The sequence below is a fragment of the Enhydra lutris genome, unplaced genomic scaffold, assembly GCF_002288905.1.
Source record: "Enhydra lutris kenyoni isolate GAN:26980312 unplaced genomic scaffold, ASM228890v2 scaffoldscaffold11, whole genome shotgun sequence".
In the NCBI taxonomy this organism is placed as follows: Eukaryota; Metazoa; Chordata; class Mammalia; order Carnivora; family Mustelidae; genus Enhydra; species Enhydra lutris.
The window spans coordinates 27443253-27452772 of NW_019154095.1; the positions used below are offsets into that span (position 1 = coordinate 27443253).

The following is a 9520-nucleotide window of genomic DNA, read 5'->3' on the forward strand; positions in this document are numbered from 1 at the left end:
GTAAGTAAAAATTTCTCTTTCTTTTTAAATAAGGAACTTAAACAGATGACAAGACATTCTGAATATCTGGAAGTGAAGCCCCATTGTACTAAATCTGGTCTGATTTTATTCTTCCGCTCTTTCTCCAAGGATTAAAAGTCAGTGATTACATAGAATCCTTTGGATGGTTTTCTGGGTATTTTTAACAGATTTAATTTTTTATATCCCTATTTTGGATAACATCTGACTATTTTTCCTGGACATAACCTACTTACAGCTGAGCATTACATATTTACGTGTGTTATGGAACATTTGGTTACAGGTAGAACCTTAGTGTTAGCAAACATGTATAAGCCCTATAAATACTGGATTTTGTATGTAAAATGAATTGTAATCACCAGTAGATACGAATGCGGTGACATTTGAAGCTCTCTTGGCTCTATTATAATCTTGTCTGCTCCTAGTCTTAATCCTATTTTTTCCATTGTCCTTCATATTATCCTTCCCTCACTGCCCTTTTCAAGGAGCTCACAATGTAGAGGGAGAGGCAGAGGCTGGGTCAGATTTGGATTTTTTTTAATTTTTTTAAATTTTTTTTTTATTTTTTTAATTTTTTTTTAATTTTATTTTTATTTCATCATGATAAATATCTCCTTTATCCCTATCCTCTATTTCCCCCAACCCCCACCCCATCTCCCCTCTGGTAACTATCATTTTGTTTTCTATAGTCCATTGGTTTGTCTCTCTCTCTCTCTCTCTCTCCTTTTTTTTCCTTTGCTCATTTGTTTAGTTTCTTAAATTCCACATATGAGATCATACGGTATTTGTCTTTCTCTGACTGACTTATTTTGCTTAACATTATACTCTCTAGTTCCATCCATGTTGTTGCAAATGGCAAGATTTCGTTCTTCTGTTATGGCTGAATGGTATTCCATTGTATAATACAGCACATCATTTTTATCCATTCTTCAATTGATGAGCACTCAGGATGCTTCCATAGTTGGGCAATTGTAAATAATGTTGCAATAAACAGTGTCGGGGGGTGGGAGAGGAGGTCCATATCCCTCTGAATTAGTGTTTTTGTATACCCAGTAGAATGATTACTAGATCATAAGGTAGTTCTATTTTTAACTTTTTGAGGAATTTCCATACTATTTTCCACAGCGGCTGCCCCAGTTTCCATTCCCACCAGTAGGGCAAGAGGGTTCCTTTTCCTCCATATCCTCGCCAACACTTTTTGTTTCTTGGGGTGTTAATGTTAGCCATTCTGACAGGTGTGAGGTGATTTTATTATACAAATAAAGGGAAATATTGAAGGCTTTCGAGTACAGGAAAGATTTGCTCCCTGAGAAGCTCAGAATGATCTGAATGGAAGGTTTAATTGGAGGGAAAAGAGCTGGTCCCTGGTCATTCTTCTGTTTAGACAGCAAGTTTGGAAAATGGTATTCTGGAAGAGTGATGGGGAAGGAGAAAATCAATGGAGTTACCACAAAAAAAAAAAAAAAAAACAACAACAATGGGACTTGATTAAACCTGGGAGGTGGATGAGGACAGAAAGAAAGGCCGTCCTGTGTCGCCTCAGAGTCTGTCCTGCCGCCTAATTTCAGATGTGATCATTCCAAGGAATTCAAGAGCTGCCCGTCTTGATGCTCGAATAATGAGAAAAAGTCCAGTAATATATTTGCAAATCCACACAACTTGAAACTCCATTTGAATTGAATCCAAGTTGTTCAAAACAAACTCCTAAAAATCAAATGACAGCTTCGCCGCCGCCCTCCTTCGTGCGGTTTGTAAGCAGAATAAGCAAACTTTCAACCATCTGTTGTTTTCCTAGCTTGCTACAGCTGACTCTAGAACTTACTCCCTGTGCAGTTACTTATTGCTTTATTAATTTTTAGCCCAGAGTAAAGACATGTTCTATGGTGTGTGTATATGGATTAGTGAATCTGGGCTGGGGGGTGGGGAGGATGCATCTAGGGTGAGGTTTCAAGTCTGCTTTCCTGGGTCCTGGTAGAAAGCGCAGCTGCTGTCTCCAGCCCAGCCCGCCCGCCCCACCCTCCCTACTGACTACAGTTGTCTTATATTTGCAGCACTTGACAAAGCCATTCCTAAATGCCTTTTATCCCAGGCTGAATGTAGTCTGGCCACTTAGCTTCCATGTGGCCACATCCCTTCCGTCTTCTCCTTTTACAAGGGCGTGCTCTCCCCAGCTATCTCTCTGCAGTTCTGTGCCCCTCGCTTCCTGGGAGAAACGAAGGCTACACAACCTGTGATCCCAATGGCACTTATCATGCCCACTGCTGGGGAGGAGATGCTGGACAGTTCACCCAGCAGAAGGATATTGTGGTTTTCCTTAGAGCTGCTTGGTCGGAACTGTCAGAATAAGGGTTTCTCAGATCTAAAGAGGTTGTTTTTGTTATATGTAAGTCACTCAGAGCTTATGGTTTCATTGGGCCCAATACTACGCCTTTGGGGACCCCAAATGATCTTTTCAAAAATTACTGGACATGTAGATTTGCCGGTGCCCTGGCCCCAGGGCCCTTCCATGGCTGCTCAGTTCCTCCAGGGAGCTCCAAAGTGGAAGATGAGAGTGAGCCCATGCAGGGTCTCTCCATGTGGCTCCGCTTCCCCAGGGGCTGTGGTTCTGACAGGAATGACCATGGTGTTTCAGCACAGGGGCCTCCGCAGGCTGCCTTCATGTGGTTGCACAGCACAAGTCCTATTTCCAGGCTGTTTCTGGGCTTCAGACTATTTCCAGCACTTCGGGTTTGGACACCAGGCCATCTAGCTTCTCTCCCAACTCTAACAGAGGCTCCATGGTGTTGTGCAGAATGATTTTGGTCACCTTCAGCTCAGCCCATGCCTTGGACATGGGGTCAGTTTCTCCAAGGTTCTGAGATCTCCTGAGGTGGCCATCTAGGACGGTAGCAGGGGATCCGACTGGCCACTCTGTCTTGTCGACCTGCTTGGAGAATTCATCTTGTACTTTCTCTGGCAAGGCCACAGCCCCCTGGGATGGATATTCACTGTCCATTATGACCATTTCTGCAAGATTGTTGTGCCACACATAGAGGGCATAGATAGTCTCCTGAGCATTGAACCTCTGGAAGAAGCTGAAGGAGGACATGTCATCCATGGCTTTGAGCAGCACTACCTTGGGCTTCTCTTTGCGCAGGATGCTGAGACCTAACAGCTTCATGGATCCACGCCCTTGGGTGGCCAGGGGAGACCTGCCTGGCTGGTGCCCCTCCCTCATCGCCCCCCGCCAAGGCCCCGGGGACAGCTCACAAGAAGAGCTGGGCTGTCCTCCTGGGAAGCCCCGCTGGCTACTGACAGGTTGGACACCAGCTTCCTCTTGAGGGGGTAGTTCTGAAACTAGATCAAGAAACTGGCAAGACACCAAATAGAAGTCCTTTGCAAAGAGCAAGAGACAGAGGTTCTAGTGTTGCTTTTGCCATTAACTAGCTCCATGACTCAGGAAAGACACTGAAACTTGAACCAACTGAGTTTCAGTTTCCTGGAAAATAAAAGCTACATTAAATCAATAGTTGTCACCTCAGAGGGATGATATTATGGCCGCTTGGAAGACTAGGTATATGGGTTTAACACTCATGCCTGACACCAAGCTTCCAAGAATGTTAAGAGTTTAGGAAGGAGGAAACCAAGAAACTGCGCTAGATGTTTTTTTTTTTAATTCTGGAGATGCTTTTGATAGAAATCATCCCCAACTTCATTCCCACCACTTCCTGATACTCTCTAGATTAGATTCATATCTAGGATCTCTTTTGTCTCTAACATTAAATGACTTACTTGAAAGACAAAAAAAAAATTATGGAAATGTAAACTAAGGCAACAATATCAGTACACACCTACTAGAGAGGCCAAAATCTAAAACCCTAACAACACCAAATGCTGACAAGGACATGGAGGAATAGGAACTCTCATTCACTGCTGGTAGGAATGTAAAATGGTACCAATGCTTTGAAGACAATTGGGCCGTTTCTTACAAAACTGAATGTACTGTTACCATGTGATCCAGAAATCATGCTCCTTGATATCTACCCAGAGTAAATGAAAATCTATGTCCACACCAAAATCTGCACATGGTTAGCAGCTTTATTCATAATTGCTAAAACATGGAAACAGTGAAGACATCCTTCGGTAGGTGAGTGGTAAGTAAACTGTAGCACGTCCAGACAACGTACTATTATTCAGCACTAGAAGGGAACGAGTTACAAGCCATGAAAAGACATGAAGGAAACTTAAATACATGTTACACAGATCTGAAAAGGATTCATACTGTATGATTCTAACTATATAACATTCTGGAAAAGGCAAAACTATGTAGACAGTAAAATGATCATTGGTTGCAAGGGTTTGTAAGGGAGGCATAAATATATGGAAGACAGGATTATTAGGAAGGTGAAACTACTCTGTACGATGCTATAACAAGAGATACATGTCATTATACATTTGTTCAAACCCATTGAATGCACAACACGAAGAGTAAACCCTAACGTGAACTGTGGACCTGGGGTGATCACGATGTGTCAATGTAGCTTCAGTTGTAAAAAATGCACACCCTGGAGGAGGATGTTAATAATGGGGGGCATGCATGTGTGGGACCAAGGGGCATATAAGAAATGTCTGTACCTTTCACTTAATTTTTCCATGAACCTAAAACTGCTCTAAAAGATAAAGCCAAGGAAATAAATAGGGTATCATGTTCAGGACCAATGTGATGGCTTACTTCTGAAGCCAAGTACCTTTCATCTTGAGGTAACACGATTGAAGAAAATGTAGTCTGAATGTGAAATGCTTTATTATCCAAGTCAACTGAGAGAGAAGCACCATGGGAAGGAAAGGAAGGAGTCTTACCTTGTAATGAAAAAACGTTTACCTGGAAAATTAATGACAACTCAACTATTAGTAAGACAAGTCGTATGTGATTTTTTAGAATTCAATATTTTTTGAGTGTGTAATTTTTAATGATAGGGTTTTTCTCATTATCCTACCATGTAATTTGGCAAGTAAACACACACACAAACACTAACAAACAATTATCTATTAAAGTATTTTAATGATATTATTCTGCAATTATTTCCTGTTGGAAACATTCAAGACATTGCATTAGACTTTCTTTTTTTGTTTTTTTTTTTTTAAGATTTTATTTATTTATTTGACAGACAGAGATCACATGTAGGCAGAGCAGCAGGCAGAGGGGGGGCGGGAAGCAGGTTCCCTGCTGAGCAGAGAGCCCGATGTGGGGCTCGATCCCAGGACCCTGGGATCATGACCTGAGCCAAAGGCAGAGGCTTAACCCACTGAGCCACCCAGGCGCCTGCATTAGACTTTCAAATGAGGTAACGTCCCATCTCTTCCTACTTCTACACTGTGGTTGCATTCTAGGTCTATCCTAAAAACCAGGATGGCAAACCTAAGGATAATTTAGAATAATCCTTTGTGATAATCTGTAAGTTCTATATCCCTTCTTTTCTTCCCACCTACCCACGTAACAGTCTCTCCTCACAGATTCCTAAGGGCATTGTAAAGTAAAAAAGGCTGTCCTTGAAAACAGACTACCCATATGAAAATCAGAATGGAAAACTACTCCTTTAACATTGCCATCTCATCTTTTGTCAAGCACTAGATAAGGCATTAGGAAAAGAAAGTCAAACAATGTATAGTCTTAACTCTGAAGATGTATATATTTTAGTAGGAACAGCAGTAAAGCAAATCATTTCAGTGTGGGATAGCTGTCTCCAGGTGGTAATACGGAAGCACAGAGAAGAAATTTCTAAACTAGGTTAAGAGATAAAAGAGGATTTCTTTGAAGAAGTGATGCTCATATGTTTGAACCATGTTGTGGAAGTTAGACAAGAAGGGGAAAAAGAGAAGAGAATGAAGAAAACTTTAACAGAAAGAAACAGCGTGACCCACTGTTTCCATACCAGAGAAAATTGGGGGAAAGGAACAAATAAAGCTAGGGAAAGAGACAGGACACTTCTGAAAGACACACAAAAGCCATGATTCCTAGGCTAAGGAATTTGAACTTTATTCATCGGGCTATGGAGAACTGTCAAAGGATTTTTATGCACATGAATGACATGATAGGGCAAGCATTTTATAGCAGTCATTCTGACAGCATTCTGAATAATAGTTTAAAAGAAAGGCAAGGAGATTAATTAGGTGGTTAATGCAATCATTCAGGCACACAGGGTGAGATCCTAACCTAAAGTGATGATGTTAAGATGGAAGAGGTAGGTGGCTAAACTCTTCGAGGTAGAATTCCAAACACTGTGTGACTCACTCACTGCAGGAGGTGAGGGAGAGGGAGAAGGTGAGGACGTCACATGGGCTTCTGGCTGTATCATTGATTGAGATAGAAAATGTAAAATTAACCAATTTTCTGAAGAACTCTTTGAAAATGTTAAGTTTGTGGCATACACACACACACACACACACACACACACACACAGTTAGGCAAATAACATATTCTGAGCAAAAGTTGGGAGAATACATCCTAAGTTGAATAGGAGTTATCTCTATTTGGTAGATTTAGGGATTGGATTTCCTTTTTCCTTCCTATGTTCTGCCTATTTTCTAAGTTTTATGTAATGAATATGTATTACTTTTAATACTAAAATAAGAACTAATAAGAAAAAAAGAAAGGTCAAGGGGCACCTGGGGGGCTCAGTAGATTGGGTGTCTGCATTTTGCTCAGGTTGTGATCTCGGGGTTCTGTGATCTCCAGCCCTATGTTGGGCTCCCTGCTCAGCAGAAGTCAGCTTCTCCCTCCTCCACCCCCACCCCCACTCTTGCTCTCTCTCTCTCTCTCAAATAAGTAAATAAAATCTTCTCAAAGAGAGATAGAGGGGGAAAAAAAGTTCAACGTAGCCAAGAGTACCACAGAGCCTTAAACTCATAGCAAGAAAGTATCTATGAGTTCGGCAATATGGAAGTCATTTGATGATTTTACCAGAAGTCTTCTTCCATGGATAGAGTTGTACATGGGCTCAGAGGAAATAGAAATAGAAAGCATGGAGGAGGGGTGTCTGAGTGGCTCAGTTAGTCATCCAGCTCTTGATTTTGGCTCAGGTAGTGATATCAAGGCCCTGGGATCGAGCCCCACTTCAGGCTCCACACTCAGCAGGGAGTCTGCTTGAGGATTCTCTCCTCCTTTGTCTGGTCCTCCCCCACCCACTTACACACTCTCTCTTTCTCTCTAAAATTAAATAAATAAATCTTAAAAAAAAAAAAAGGAAAAAAGCACAGAGGCTGCTTTCAAAAAGCTTGACTCTAAAAGGAAGCAGAAATATGGTTGGAAACATACGATGAAGATATCAGTTCAAAAGAATGTCTAGAGATGGACTTATGTCAGTGTTTTTACAGCTGACAGAAAAAGCCAATACAGATTCAAAAGTATTAGACAGGGACTGGATGACTATTGAAGCACTAACTCTAGAGAGACAGTAAGACATTGAATTCAAATTTCAGTGAAGAGCCTTAGACTCAAAAAGACTTTAGCTAAAATAAGAGGAAATGAGGAAAGGATGGTAGAAATAGAAATAAAGGGACAAGAATTAAACACATGCATTAGCCTCAAATTCTTTCCCAAATCCTATTTAGATAGTAGTAAAGCTAATTAATACATGGAAAGTATAAAAATGCAAAAGGAATGTAAACATCAGCAGTGTAGTTTTAAAAATTGAAAAGGGGATGGGTGAGTGGTAACTGGCTTAGCAGACCTGGGAAAGTAGAGAAAGCTAGAAAGTAACCTAATGTACATCTCCCCTACTGTAGAAGACTCAAGAATTGGAGGGACCCTCTTGCAGAATGCTGGTGGCACCAGGCATTCCTCCAGGCAAGAGTCTGGAAGAGCTTTCCCTGGGAAATCTGGCCCACCCACAAGAGAAAACCAGAAATACTGACACTGGGGATTCTGCAAGAAAACAGCCAGCCAAATCACCAGACAGTGACGCCCACTATCAATAAAATCCAACCAGCAGCACAGAGATGCCCAAAAAGAGCACTGGAAAACAAACTTAAAATTTAAATTATACCAATCAGAATGGAAAACTCAATAGAAGGATTGGAAGAAAAGGTGAAGAAATCTAGAAATCAGAAGAAAGAAGAACAGAGAAAACATGAAAGAAAAGAAAAAATAAGAGTACAATTTAAAAGAGCCAATATCTATATAAAAAGAGTTCCAGAAAGGGAGAATAAAGAAAGCAAATGGAATGGAGAAAATCAAATGAATAAGACAAGAAAATTTCCCCAGAGCTGAAGGATATGAGTTTCCAGATTAGAAAGACCTAGCAAGTGCCAAGTTCAGTGAATGAAAATAGAACTACACCGGTACATTTCATTGGTAAATTCAAAGAAGGAGGGGGAGATGAGGGAGAGAAAGGATTTTTTTTTTCCACGATGCAAAGGAAAAACAGGTCACATAAGAAGGATTAGGGTTTTGAGTGGTTTTGGACTTTTCAACAGCAATGTTGGAAACTGAAAGACACGGAAAGTGGCTTCCAAATTCGAAGGAAAAATCATTTCCAGCCAAGAATTCGAAACCTGGCTAACCTATCAAGTTCATGTGAGAATAACAACATTCTCAGACGTGCAAAATCTCAAAAAGATGATGGTTGCTGAGCCCACAGAGTAATGAACCCAGCCAGACTGGAACAGGGCAGGGGCTCCATGAAGAGACTTTGGCAAGCAGAGGAAATGAACATGAAGACTTGAAGGGATGGAGAGGAAATTTATATCACTGGGAAGGGCCTGGGGAAAACCCAGAAGGTTATCAGTCCTAAAAACACAAAGAGATGTGTGTTTTAATTGCCTCCCATTAATCTCTTGGGTGAGGATGAGTTCCCATCCTAGGGTTATGGGATGGCTGAACACACCACCCCAGACACTGGGCAGTGAGACTGACAGTAGTTTATTAATATCAAATACGCCCTGGGGAAGGAGGACCGCCCTGCCAGGCAGGCCCACACAGAGGCCATGCTCTGGGATGGAATGAATCAGCAGGGACTGTGGGAGGCCTTCTTTGCAGTATCAAGAGAGCAAAGTGACCCCTCCTTCCCCACAAGATGATGTGTTCGGCTTTTTTTAATAATTCCAAGGGCTAGCAGGGCACTGAAATTCATTACTCAGGGATAAGCAGGAGCGGCACCTGGTCCCCTTGATAAGGAGAGTTGTTTAGCTGGGGGACCTTAGGCAGGAGAGCCGAGTGGGGAAGGGGGAGCGTGTGGTGAAGCCATCTGACGCCTCCTGGTTTCCCCAGATGTCAAGGCAGCACATAATACTACGTTTTAATGATAGACCTTACAGCCCAGCATTCAGGAAAGGGAAAGTATTTGTAAGCCACCAGTGGCTTAGTCGTGATTGGCATTTACATTTTATTATATATAAATGAACATAACCTGTAGCTGAATGGGGTAGGACAACGCGGCGTGTGTGCTCAGGGGGCCCAGGCGTTGCTCTGGGAAATAATAGCTAATTCCTCTTGTTTCGTTGTGGGAACTCAACAGAACGTGGC

General features: G+C 41.8%; 1 pseudogene; it reads right to left on the minus strand.

Moving 5' to 3' along the window:
• Nucleotides 1-2722: 2722 nt before the first annotated feature.
• LOC111144473 lies at nt 2723-3178 on the minus strand (annotated as a pseudogene).
• Nucleotides 3179-9520: the final 6342 nt, after the last annotated feature.